At 44.8% G+C, this 14,138-nt stretch overlaps 1 protein-coding gene across 4 annotated transcripts in view; it reads left to right on the forward strand.

Moving 5' to 3' along the window:
• The first annotated feature begins 11,775 nt into the window (after nt 1-11,775).
• TEX2 (testis expressed 2) overlaps nt 11,776-14,138 on the forward strand; it is a 57,064-nt gene continuing 54,701 nt past the window's right edge. For 2 of the 4 annotated variants that reach the window (XM_075169533.1, XM_075169532.1), the window contains exon 1: nt 11,776-11,900. The gene's annotated coding sequence lies outside the window, so the exon portion shown is untranslated. Of the gene's footprint in view, nt 11,901-12,348; nt 12,485-13,559; nt 13,621-14,138 lie in introns of those variants that run through there. The other 2 variants (XM_075169535.1, XM_075169534.1) reach the window with 2 other exon arrangements.

Genomic DNA, 14,138 nt, shown 5'->3' on the forward strand with positions numbered 1-14,138 from the left:
AGCCCCCTGGTTTTGGGGGCAGGGGAAGTAATGCTGTCAGACTGGCTACAGCCATTCTGTTGTGAGGGAGAGGACAGGTGCAGGGAAAGGAAACAAAGTTTGAGAAAAACAGAGGTGTCAAAGGAAGGAAAAAAAACACCAATTAAACTAGAAATCAAACAAAGTAATAAAGTATCAGTACAGATTTGAAATGCTAGCACATTTTGTTATTTAGAATTTCAAGGCCTTTCTGAATAGACTGGTGAAATGATAAACATCATTTTTACTGTTATTTGGGAGGTAATAAGCAAGTTGTCATGTCTAAAGAATCACAACGAACGGGGCTTATTGTCTTCATGCTTTGAAATGCTCCACTCTAAATCACAGGCACTCCCATTAAAAAAAGCTTAGAGAGTCTAGCAATCATGAGAATGTGGCTTGCATGGGAAGCTTCAGTTAAATGCGACCATTTATATTTATACAGGTAATTTGTTTTCTCACCAGCCACAGACATGCTGAGTGGGAAGGCTGAAAAAATTCTCACCGTTGCAGGAAATAATCACTGTAGTTAAGTTTTAAATTTAATAGCAAAAGAAATCACAGTTTCCTCAGGGAGGGAGTCACCTGCAAAGTCTGATGACAGAAAAACAGAATAAGAGCATGAAACTGAAATGAAAGATTTAGCACAAATCAGCAAGGTCTAGGCAGTCACTGCAAAGGCACTCAGAATATGTCCTGATCAACCTGGGATCCGCAGTAGCATTGGACTGTGTGTGAAGCTGTAATGGTGATTGTTAGAAATGGACATCACGTGGTATCCTGGGTCTGAACACATTCCCAAGGTTAAGAGGAATTCAGATCCAAAAGGTATTGTTTGAGGAGTAGTTCCTTACGGTAAAGATAGAATCTGGCTCTGAAATTAATAGATTAGTAATATATTTCTGTGTAATCTTGAATGTATAAGAGTGCTAGATGAAATCAGGGCCTCCTTTTTGTCAATGAAAATGCGACAATTTTTTCACTGAACAAAAACCAGGAGTGACCAGTGTGACAGTTCACCGTCCTCTGGTTACTGCCCTGATTTTTCTGTAGTTGTCTTTTTGTTTTAATGTTTTACTCGGGAGATAAAAGGAGATCTTGGAATGAAGGCTTATTACAGCGAAGAAAGAAAGTGAAAAGAAGATGAAAGGAAAGACAGAGGGCAGTGAGCAGGGCTGGGGAGAGAACTCCCCCAGACTGTGGAAGGTTTGGGAAGAAACAACCCATCAGTCCAGTCACCTTAACGGCTCCACGCTTCATGGCGTTGGTGATGCTCTAGGGAATGTGCTGCGGCAGAATCAGTGCTGTGGAAGTGGCTTGTCCCAAACATTCATGTGTTTATAGTAGTCCTGTGACTGCTAGGAGAAGTAGAAAATATAACTGTTAATAAAAAGCACTTTTGCAGGTAACAGCACCATTGGTCCAAGAAGACAATAGGTTCATTTCAACTGTCAGTGCATTAGTCCTGTATGGGGACATGTAGTCATGAGGCACTGAGGAGCCTGTCTGATATACAGCTGCTCTAACAGACTATGATACTGACACTGGGAGTGTGTGTCTTCAAATGAAAACATCATATTACACTGTTATTTAGCTGGCATAATCCGAGCCCTGTTCAGTGCTTGCAGAGGAACTGTGACTGCTGAAGTAGCCTGTTTCCACAAAGCACTTACCAACACTTGCATAGGGACAGCTTGGCTTTAAATCCTCTGCACTGGCTTTTTGTTTATTCATTTTTTAACTACAGGCAGAGCCAAGTCTCCACTGCAACTGACACAGGGTCACTTTGCAAATCAATGAGACAGTGCTACAAGGGCAGAAAAGTCTCGCCTGTGAATTTCATCTTGTTCAGATCTGCCGAACTGATGTCCCTGATTGACTACTGTCTTCATGGAACTAATCCATGCCAAATGTCTGAACTCTCCTGTGGCTCTCACCATCCACCCAGGCTGTTCCCTAGTGGGACCTTCTGGGGTCGTTGAGGCTCCAACCAGCAATAAGTTGTGGAAATGTGTCCTCTCCCAAATGCAATCACCACTTTCCAGCCCCAGCTTTTCCTTAGGGAACTCCCTGCTCTGTTTGGGGATAAGTGTTTCCAAGGCAGTGAAAATGAGAGCTGCTGGTCTGTCCTCAGCAGTGGAGGGGACAGAGAGGTTGACATCAATGGGACAAAGATGAGGGCTTTGTCTTAAGTGGGCTGAGTCATGGTATTACTGGAAGGGGTGAACTTGGCATCCCTGCTTGATAAAAGACTGTGAGAGTTTAATGGAAGAAAAAATTGTCAAGTCTATTAAGATGCGGTCAGAGTGCAAGTCAATTAATGAAAATTACAGCCACGCAGGTTATTAAATTAACATGAGATTGTCAATAGGAAATATAGATTGCTTTTGAATAATTTTAAATTATTTAAAGCACGGTAATAATGAAAATCTCCCAAAGTCTCCATAATGCAAAACTTAGTTTTGATTTTATTACTGTTTGAGTTGTTTTTTATATTTGTTGTTTCAACTTCATGATCTTTAAAGGAGCAGGAGCTTTAAAGAGCAAGACATTCTTATTTAGGAATGCCAAAAGCTGCAAAAGCTGTTATGAGGTAAAAGCTCAGAGGTGGCTGGAGATGAGCTGTGATTCTGCAGTGTGATCCATGGCAGAGCTGAAATCAGGTAAAGCCAAGTGTGTCTAAAAGCAGTCCTTGCATGCAAAATAATGGATCAAATTTTCTAATTTCCAGCCAAATTTGGTGAACGGAGCTCAGCCCTGACTCAGGGTATTCCTCAGGGCTGGAAGAACAAATCTAAATGTACTTACAGCATGCGTTGGCACTCTTGAAAAACTGGTTTCACCTGTAGGTGCTGAGCCTGTAACAGCCTCCAGACAATCTGTCCCCCCTGGCTGGAAGTCAGAGACCTTAAGGGAACAGAGAGGGGAAATATGCAGACTTATGAAGAGAGATTCATGTTCCTCCCAGGGACCTCGGGGACTAGTTGATCTCTACAGAAGGATGGTATGTTCAGCATGACTGAAAGTATTAGCTGGCTCAGCCCTGAAACCTCAGAACATTGTGTACGCTGCTTAACTCCAGTTTAGTCATTGCTGGAGGGAGGCAAGGCTGCCCTGTTAGAAAACAACCCTGACACACACCTGTGCTTTGTCCAACAAGAAACACTGAAAGGGTTTTCTTTAACTATCTTTATTTCCTTTTCCTTTTCCTTTCTTGTTTGGGTTTTGTTTGGGTTTTTTTTTTTCCCTGAAGCTGATCTTTTCCCACTGACTTTTCTTTCTTTCTTTCATTCCAGGATGAATCACACAGTCCTACATGTCTATCTGTATACCGACTGGGACTGTGGAAAGCGGACCTGATTAATGTCCCCTACAAAGAGAAAATTATAATTGATGCTTTTTAATTACAAGTTTCCTGCATTATGGTCTAGTTTTTCAGCTTAAATCATTAACAGTATACTAGAGACTTAAGTAAATTACTGCCTTTTTCTCTTTTGTAGCATATATAGGTCTGATTTTCATGTTTAACAGTTATTATCTCTGACACGCTAATTAGTGCACTGACTGGCTGACAAAGGTCACATCTGTGTTTTCTTCATTGCATACAAACATGGATAGGGCTGTGTGCTCACACCAACTGATTCTCGCAATTGCTGTGTCTCCTGGAGTCATTTCCACCAGGGCAAAATCACTAGTTTGACTTGGTAACTGCTTTACACCTACTTTGTACTTATGTCAGTGAAAGACAAGGGCAAAGGAGTGTCAGCAGTCATCACATCCACGGCACATGTCCGCTGTTCTGCACTTCGTAAGTCATAGCAATCATGCTTCATGCATCCTTGACTTTTCAAGCTCTGTGCAGTTTCAGTCAAAGGGATGAAGTTGTTGCTTTTCCATGAGGAAATGAACGGAGCTTTTATTCCCTGTCTTTGACCAAGGCAATTAGATGGTTTTAGGCCCAGCAGATTGTTTCCAATAGCAGGCAAAATTGATCACTCAGGTACTTTGATGCAGCCCTTTTATTTTCAAAGAAAGTACAAAATTCTGTTTCCTTGAACAGAAGAGGAATCAGACAATAGGAGACACTTTTTCTGCATGCAATTTCGATCCTTTCAGCCAGCACTTTATCCAGAAGCACTCCACCAGCTTTTTTTCTCAAGGTCGTTCTTTAGAGTTTATCTGGTTCTGCCTGGTTTTGAGAGAAGGCTGCTCCTGTCAGACCATAGGAGCATGCGGCTGCTCCAAGCACTGCCCTCCTCCCCACATCTTCAAAGCCCAACATTTCAGTTGGGAGAAACCTTGAATGCAGCTTCTCCTCCAGGTTTGCCCTTTTGCCTTCTTTCTTAGAGTGACTGTTCCTGTTTCAGCTGCCTGCTTCTGTACAAGAGCTTGTTTGTTTCTTACACAGAAGAATACCCAATGAAAGGCAACATTAAACCTGTTGGGGTCATAAGCTTTTGCCTGAACCCTGTGTCTGGATGGCATTAGGGTTAGATACTCAGCATGCATCTTTGTGCTGAAGAGTAAGTTCTTTGCACACCTACTGTCAGTGGCGAGGAACAGGAATATGTGATGGAATTGGGGCGAGATGGGATTCTCACTGCCCAAGTGAAGTTTTTACTACATGCTTCCCTCACCACTAGAAAAAAATACCCTATTGAACAATAAGCAGTATGCATTGCTAATACTGGGTTGAATTTCTCTGCGTTCCTTGCCCTATTCATCATATTTAACCTTGGATTTATTTGTAAAGAACTGCACAAAAAATCCTGTTTAAAAAAGAAAGCAAGCTTGGATACTGTGTGTTTTCTTGCAATATTGTCCTGGACTGTTTCCAATCTGCTAATGAATGAACACCGACATCTAAACCATCCCCAGGGGAGGTTCAGGATCCATCTGAGTTCAGTAAGAGGTTCCTAAATAGCTGTAACAAGCCCATAATTCAAAAGAAATACATTTTGCTATTTTTAAAACATGCGAGTTTTGGAAGGCTTTGAATATCAAGATTAATTCTCTGTCTAAATGCAGTAGAAGGCAGCACTGACTGGTGAGTCTCACTCAAAGCTGGAAGGTTTTAATATTGTCTGGAATCTGGATTTGATGTTCTAAAAGCTTAAGGTATAATTGTGTTTAGTTTACTTTCTTCTCCAGAGCAGACTGTGCCTGTACTTACAGATTCCTTAGTATATCTCACTGGGTTAATGTGAAAAATATACTACATTATCTATCAGCACTTGAAATTTTGACTCGGGGATTCTGGTTGGGTAGATTACTGAGCAATGTTTAATTGAAAGACTTAATGATACTCTGAACAAGACATGACTCACTCTTGAACAACAGGGAACAGCTCCTATATATGAAAAAACCCAAGGTCGTATGGAGGCAGATGTTGCTGCACAGTGTGATGCTATTTGCAGCAGGTAGCAATATAAGATGGCTGTGGAAGCTGAGCAGCAGGGTCAGGGCAGCTGGGCAGGTTTGGAGACAGGATTATGCACCAGGTCACTAAAATTACAAAGGGAAGCTGGGTGGAGTATTCTCAGTGCCTTGCATTAGACATCTACCTCGGATGTCTGAGCTAAGAGGCTACTCTGCTCTCTAGTACGGTCACTGAGAGTCCTGTTCTGAACTGCCCTTTGGAGGTGCCTGTCCCTTTTCATTGCCTATAATAGGTAGTCTAAGGAGCACAGATTCCCTACTTAGCCACCTGAGCATTAGCACAGTGAGATGCTATTTAATATGTCTCTGTGCTGAGGTCTTCATCCTAAAGTGGTGTACAGTTAATACGATTGGAGAGAAGGAGAATGCGAAGTCCAGAACAAGAATTCAGTTGTGGAGGCACTGAGAACATTTCGCTTCGGAGGCTGGGTCCAAATCTGTTAGAGAAATGGGCCAGGACGGAGCTGTCACTGGTGTTTGGTTGTAGGGAGCGAAGGGAAGGATTGAATCTTGGCTGTGATTATTTTGTGTGAATGGACAAGTACTGAATGCTCTGTCAGAGGCAGTTCTTTAACATGGGAAAATATCAGTCCTGTGTTTGCTTTCAAAGCTGTGCTCTTGTTTGTTCTGGGGTGTAACTGCACCTTCATGTTCTCATTGTTTAAGCCCAGTCTCCTCGGCAAAGCACAGTGTCTCACTTTCCCCATTTAAAAGAAGACCTTGCCCCTATTTTATTCCAAAATGCTGGACTGACTGGCATAGACATTTGCGTTTATTCTATGATATTCGGATATGGGCCACAATGATTCTACTGCTCAGTTAAAGGTTACTAATTATGCAGAGATTGCAGTTCCTGACACCTTGGCGAAGTTCATGTAAATAAAGGTTCTAGCAACATTCAGGTTTGAAATTGCACTGTCTAGATATGCACAACAGCCTAAATGATATCCGCCTTACGAAAACAATGCATGTTGTTTATACCTTCAGAACATGGGAAACGCCCTGCCCAGGGGTCCATCTATGCCAGTTCTCCATCTCAGCTGGAGAAACCGAAGTCTCTTCAGTGTTTTATCCCTCTTTGGTAACTAAGAATTCACTTCATGCTGCAATTTCTGATTCCGTTTTACCAGGTATACATTCAGCTCCGGATCAGATGTTAATGCTTTCAGAACAAAGACATCCGAGCAAGATGACGCTATTTTTATGATGGTGTTGATGTTTTGACCTCACACCAGCATGATCCAGGAACAATTCCCATTAAGTCTATTGATGCGATTCTTTCTTCAAAGGGGACACTCAGGATTACCTGAATTATCTTTTGAAGTAGATTAGTTAAATTCTATTAAACCCTATTCAGATATTCATGTTCAGAATTAAATGGCATTAATCTGATTTAGTGTACTTCGTTCTGAAACTGAAGAAAGCCAAATCAAATGAAGGCCACTTTAATTCTGAGTAACAGCACTCATGCCGGACTCCAGTGAAACTTCAGTAACCACTTTCAAGTCACACTTGTCATTAATTCCGATTAATTTTTCTGACTTTCCCTGCGAAGACAAGGAACAATAAAATCATCATAGATGACCTGACCATACGTTCTGCTTCCCTCCTACCCCCACCCCCCAAAACACTATGGACCTAGCTCCTCCTGCATATTGGACAGTTGGTTTGGAGTTTTGGATCTGAAGGTTGCTGTTCATTTCTAGTCTATGGTCAATGCTCTTTCCTCTTTACTAACCTTTATATTAAGCACATCAGTGTAGAACCTTAGCATCTGCCCAGGCAAGAGGAGAAGGGTACTGCTGGCTGGTGTTAATGTTCCTGTGGTAGAGCTGTGCATGTGGAAAAGTTGCAGTGTGTGTGCCTGGTTTAGATATGTGGCTTCAGCTGTTCTGTGTCAGGAGTACTAAATTTACTTGTAGATTTAAAATAGGTGTATGATTTGGCAGCTGAAAGGTCAGAACACTTGCTGTTTATTCTGTGCTTTGCTTTTCCTGATTAATAGAAAATTGTCTGTAGCATCTGATGTTATTGTCAAGGATTTCTGGTATAATGCCTGCGCAGACAAAATGTAGAATAGTGCCATTGTATCCCCCATACCTTCCCCAGCTTTGTATTTTGTCACAGTTGCACTCTGAAGTACTCCAGCACTCAGCCAGCATATATTCTAACTCACAAAGGCCTCTGCGGAGGGAGGAGTATTGACTTCTCCATCATGTGCAGATCAAATTTCAGGCTTTTAGAGTTTTGTGCATTTGCCAGGTACACTGAAACACAGATACCAGCTCTTGCAACCTTCATGTGACTTTGGGAGCACGCACGTGGCTATTCTGCATGGCACATGGACTCACCTCCTCCCCAGAGATGGATGGCACCACTGCTATAGGTACGCACCAGCCATTTTCCCTATCTGGATTCAGTGTCAGGGGTGAGATTAGCCTATGTGAGAAGCGTCTCAAGAAGGTTTTGCAAGCCTGAGAGACACTCATGCATGTGCAAATTCACAGCATTCAAACTGTTTGACCTAGGCTGCTTTGCAAAGCACCTTCCCTGGGAACAGGTCTGCCTCTGGGGCAGCACAGTTGTAGCTCTGCACGCCCTGCTGACCTTGGCAGCCATGAGAGAGGCTATGCTGTTGCCCTTCTATCAGTACATCAGCCCACAGTTGCAGGGAGATAGGTGGAAGTTAGAACCTCCTCTGGCTCTGGAAACGTGTCTTCTCTGAGTGTGTGCGAGGACTTAATGTGAGGAGTAGTACAGAGCTGTTTCTCCACAGATACTTGGCAATCTAGAAACCTTTAATAAATTTAAGAAAAAGAGAGAGGGAAAGAGGAAGATCACAAGGACAAATGAGGAGGAGAGGATCTATCTTCAGCTCAGCTTTAAAAATGAAGCAGCAATACAAAAAACCCCCGCAGAATAATGTGCTTTAGCACAGGAAGCAACAAGAGCTCAGAGCTTCTGCAGGTCCCAGGGGGATTTCAGAAGCCGAGCTGGAGCTGGGCTCAGAGAGATGGCTGGGGAGGCTCTGCCAGCTGAGTAACAGCACTCATGCCGGGTGTGGGTATGGCCTGGCTGTGCTCCTGTGTGCTGCCCGGGGGCTGGGATCAGTGGGTGGGGAGAAGTGATGGGTTGGAGGCCAAGGTGGGCAGATTTGCACCTTAGAGAACTCCGGTCCAAAGTGAAGCTCATACTCCCTTCCGTACAGTGAAGCCATTGGGCAGGGAAAGAATTGGGAGGTGCTGAGGATGCTGTCGTTGCAGTGTTTACAAGCAGGAGAGGCACACAAGCACTGTGGAAGGAGTGTGGCATTCAGGAAGCTCGTACTCTCCTCCGTACCCATAGTCAGAACCAGCTGAAGCCCACTGGGAAGCCTTGGCCTTTTGAGTGCTCGTTGGGTTGCTGTACACGTTGAGTGGGCTGAGGGGCTTGTTTGGTTTTTCCATGCTAAGCCTTTTTATATTGCATTTAATATTGTACAGACAACAAACAAAATAACAGTAAAGCTGTTCTCACACATACACGCAAAACCATGTATGCCAAGATTCACGCGTTCAGGCACAGCTGCTGCCTCGTTTGTTTTAAAGCTTCTCAGAACAAAATTGCGAGCAGGCCTGTCCTGCAGTTCTTGGAGAGAAGTTCTCTTCCCCAGGAGATCTGACGGCAATGAGAGGTTTGTGAAAACCACGTGGAAACCCAAATCTCATGTAATGTCCTTTTCTCACAAAAGTACAAGCTTTAAACTGTCCTGAGCAGTGAAATTCTGACGGGGGCATTACAGAAAAATGAACTAAGCCTCACAGTAGCTCTGTGAGCTACCACGACAGAAATATTACTTCTTATTTTACAGCCTGCTGAAGCACTGCTTTTAAAAGGCATTTAAATGTCTCCCTCACACATTCTGAAAAATTAAAGTAATTTTTTTCAAAAGCAGCTCCTGACTATAGATACCTATTTCTAGAACCTGCAGGCCTGTTGTTTCTCAGGATGACTGCATATTTATACATAGCATACTGAAATATTAAAAATAAATAAGCATTACTTTATTCCCTTGTCTTCTTGTAGGATGGGTGGAAGATAAATTATCCAACAAAAGGATTTACTCTTACAGCACTGAATGATTCAAAAACTCAGTGATTCTTCCTTTTTTCCCTCTTCTATCTGACAGGAACTTGCCTTTAGAAGAGGATTCCCAAGAGGCCATAAACGCCATGAAGCTCAGAGGCAGGTAACCTGGCCAGACACAGCTTGTGCCTGGTTTTTCCCCGAGGCTGGCTCCAGCCGTTGCTCAGCACGTATCACTCTATGGAAGAAGCCTCTGCTGAGCACCTAACTTCAGGTGCAAAAATATTTCTCTTGAGGCCAGGCCTTTTAGGCCGTATGTTGCCTAAGTTAGGTGCAAATAGAGGGCAAGCTTCAGAAATTCTGATGGATTGTTTAAAACCAACCGCTCAGTCAGTTTCAGCCATAGTTTCTGTTCCTGTGAGGAAAACCTGTTGTTTTATCTTATCTTCAGACTTTGGAAACATTAACATCGGCTTTGTATAATGATTCAAAGGTCTGCCTATATACAATGACAGCGATGAAAAGAAACCTCTCCTAGATGACTGAATACACTTGTACATATATTTAAAATATAATGTTGTCTTTTTAATTAAAAGAAGACTGCAGAATAAATAAAGGTGATGCAGTGATGCTCACACAATGCAGTCTTTAGTTGGGTTCCTTCAGGGAGACTTAAGACTGCTGAGTTTACTGCTCGGACATCCAACGGCTTGAAGGGTCTGGCCCTCCATTTGGTGAGCTCAGGCCTTTCCTCACTGAAGCAGATTTTGCCGGGTGCTGACCACTCTTGGTCACCTCTGGTTTTACAGTTACCTACAGGAATCCTGGTTTGAAAAAGAGCTACTAAGAGCCTTGAAGAACCCAAAGATGCCTGGTGATAATTCACTTCCACAAGCACTGAATTGTCCCTGAAATGTAAAGGGAAAAGCAGGATAAGTGCTACCTGCATCTACTTTTGAGCTAGACCGCAAAACCTACTACCTGCTATATATATAATGCCTAGTATAACAGGACCCCAAACCTTGGCTGAGCTATAGCTGTAGATAATAATAAACTATTTGAAAATTAATATTGTATATTTAACTCTTCACATTAGCTAGTTTGGAGCAATTTGAATTCTGCTCACATATCCCACTAAATATTGACTAATAAATAAATTAACTTTTGCCTCATCACCTCATAAAGTACCGTAAATTTGAACACTGGCATGAAATAGAGTCTGAAAGATCTTGTAGGATTCTTCATGTTTTAATTTGAACTGAAATTGTTAAAGTAAAGAGAAGTGAGGAGAATTCACACAGCCAAATTAATCCACGGGGTAGCTAAAGAAACCTGGGTAGCTAAGGCTGACATTGATCTGACCCAGTGTAAATGTTGTAATCTCATTATTAACTGTCTTCAGAAGCAAGAGCAATTAAGTGATGGTTAAAAGCAGAGGTAAGGCTGTAATTTATTGCATGAGACCATTATTGGGAAAACAACCTTTTGACAGAGGGAATTCATTTTTTTTCTCAGTCTGCTGCAAATTGGGAAATATGAAGAGCAAATACAACGACCTCTGACACAGTATGTTTCCTAGGACAACTGCCTAGTTAGTTGGGTAACAGATAATTTCTGGCCATTTGTATAACGTTTTCATGCCAAACAGCTTTACTTTGCCTGCTTGCCTATACATTTCCTGCAGACAGCAGCTCCTTCTACGAAACGATTCATTCAGAGATAGCAGCAAACATCTGCCCGCGAAACCAATACCCAGAGCTGGTAAGGCAAACCCCAACCAAACGCAGCGTTTCCCTGGAACCGGCTGCTTATGGATGTGCTCAAGACAGAAAGGAGGAGTCGGAAGGTTTAGCACCGACACCGGCGGCAGAGGACGGCCCGCGCCGCCGCCGGCCTCGCAAACCCTCGTTACTGAGGGTCGTTTCCCAAGTGACCGGCGCAGGATGTAACTCCACGCTCCCTGCGCCGGCCGCTCACCGCTTCCCCGCGCGGCTCCTCGCTCCGGGGAGGCGTTTCCTTGCGCCACCTCTCACCGGCTGCCTGAAACTTTGGCAGCGGGCGGCCCGCCGCAGGGAAAGGGCCGACCGCTGCCCCTCAGCCCCGGCCGCCCCCTCTCTCCCGCCAGGCGCCCCCGTCCCCTCACGCCCGCCCAGGCCGCGGCCCGCCTCACCCGGCCCGCGGCGGGCCCGCGCCCCGCCCCGCCCCTCCGGCCGGCGCTGCGGCGGCTCCGGCAGGCCCGGCCCACCGCGGGGCCCGGATTGGCGGCGGCGGGCAGCCCCGCCGCTTCTCCTCCCCCTGCTGCCGCCCGGCGCGGCGCTGGTGGCGCGGGCCGGGGGACGCCGGGGCCGCGCCGGGCAGTGCCATGAGCCGCGGATAAGGTAAGCGAGGCAGGGCGGGGCCCGCCGCGCCGCCTCGGCCCGCGCCGGGCAGCGCCCGCACTCCTCGCCGCAGCCGCCGCGGGGGGAAGCGCCGCCGCAGCGCCCGGGGTGAGGCGCGGGAGCCCGGCGGGCTGCGCCGGTCTCCGCGGGGCTGGGGGCAGGAAGGAAGGAGGGGGCGTCCGGCGGCGAAGGGAGGCGGAGGCGGGCCGGGCCTAGGGCGGGGGGGAGGCGGCTCCCGGGGCGCCCCGAGCAGGGGCTGATGGCGGCCGCGGGGGGCCGGCGGGCGCTGCTGTCGGTCCGGCCGCGGTGCCGGCCCGCGGGGAGCCCGGGGGCTTGGGCGCGTCCTGGGGCTGCGGGGCGGCCGCCTCTGGGCGAGCCGTGCCTGGGCCGGGGCGGGCGGGTGGGACGGGGCTGGATGCAGGATTTATTTTCGCTGTGGGGCAAGGTTCGGCGGGATGGAGTTCCTTCCCCCCTCCATCAGAGTAACCGAGACAGGGATCTGGCTGAGGCAGGGTATGCAGTTTGGCAGGAGCGCTGCTGAAGGAGAAGGGATACCTTAAAAACAAGCAGCAGAGGAAACAGCGGTAACGTTTATTCTTGCTGGAACGGGGGGAGGATTTCTAACTGGCTTTTAGTACCAAAGGAGAGAGGTTTTCGGTCTCCTAAAATTGTTTCCTTCTTTCTTGTCCTGGGTGTCGGCTCTTTAGTTTCTGCTTCTCTTTTAATTTTCAGTATCATTTGTATTTTACCTCTCCATTGCAGTTCAGTGTCTAAATCCGTTTAGTTGTGCCTCTTCAGCATGTGCTAAAGTTCCTGCTACATGTCTGTGCTCAACTTCTTGATTTGTATCTGTCAGCAAATGTCTTAAGGAACTCCTGCCCATAATTTAGGGGAGTTAAATATACGGCCGAGTTTAATAAAACTTTTGTGTGTAACTTTCATATTGTAACTATAAGATGAATTAGTGTAAGCCTTCGGTGCTGTAAAATTATCTTCTGTTAAGATGCTTTGTCATACTCCTCTATTTTCACACAACTCCTCTTTCAAGATGATCTTGCCTGCGTAACTTGGGAAAACCAAGGCAGGCTCACAGTCTCAGGAGTGTATTTTTTTACAAGAAGATGTAGCTTTTTTGAATTTTTAAATAACTTCTTATTCCTAAACTCTCAATAAAATTCACACAGTGTGAGTGAGTACCCTGTTTCAATTTTCTCTGAATTGAAAATGTGCTAAATTAGAGGTAAAAGCACTTTAACTTAAGCAAAAGAAAGTAAACTAATGTTTTTGATGTTAGAATTGACTTTTAAAGACTCTGACATCATGTTCTCTTATGTTCTCATATATCAATATGAGAGGTTACTGTTCTGTTTGACTTCAAAGCTGATCCAACAAGCTGCTCTGTTGTGGGTGGCGTATTATTAAAACTCCCAAGTAGGTGCTGAGGTTTGAGGCAGCATTTCTGAGGCAGGCTTGGGTAAGGCACTTTCTCTCTTGAGCAAAAGACGAAGAAGGTAATTCTGTGCTCAAAGACGTCTTATACTGGACTCTATATGGTATCCCCTGTGAATTGTACTGGCAAGCCGAGTACTTCTCTTGTGAACTTCGCTTTTGGTCCATGCAAAGAACTTCTATAAATGACCTATATTGCTTTTATTTCAGAAAAGAAAATCAGTTAATGAAATCCCAAGTGAAAACTTGAAGAAGGACACAGCCCAATAAAGTACATATATTAATTGCATACTTCCTTTTGCATGAGAACAATGCTTAGAGTTTCAAATACTAATAGCAAATGCTTAGTTGTTTGTAACTAAAGAACTTCTAAGACAACTGTATTGCAAAGTAAAGAATGTGAAGCGGGAAATCTAGGGAGAATGTATAATGCCAGTAATTTACCTGTTGTGGTAGATGTGTAAACAAAGTAAGGGGAGATCGGGAAACTTATCTAGTAAATAAAAGGATAATGTAACTGAAATAAATTTAAAATCATGTATCTAGAGGACTGAAGATGCATTGTTGTATTCAAACAGCTTCTTAGTTGATGGGTTTGGGGATTGTGCTGCTCTAACCTCACCTTTCTGTGTGCACTCAACCACATCCGTTGGATGAAATCAGAAGACTTCTACTTTAGCATGTCTGAAAGGCCACCAACCTTATATTGTGTGAGTGTGCAGGTGACCAGTCACAAGCATGGCAGTGGACACACATAAGGATATGTTTCATGTGCTGCTGTTCCCTTGT

Source organism: Calonectris borealis, chromosome 20, assembly GCF_964195595.1.
Source record: "Calonectris borealis chromosome 20, bCalBor7.hap1.2, whole genome shotgun sequence".
Taxonomy (NCBI): domain Eukaryota; kingdom Metazoa; phylum Chordata; class Aves; order Procellariiformes; family Procellariidae; genus Calonectris; species Calonectris borealis.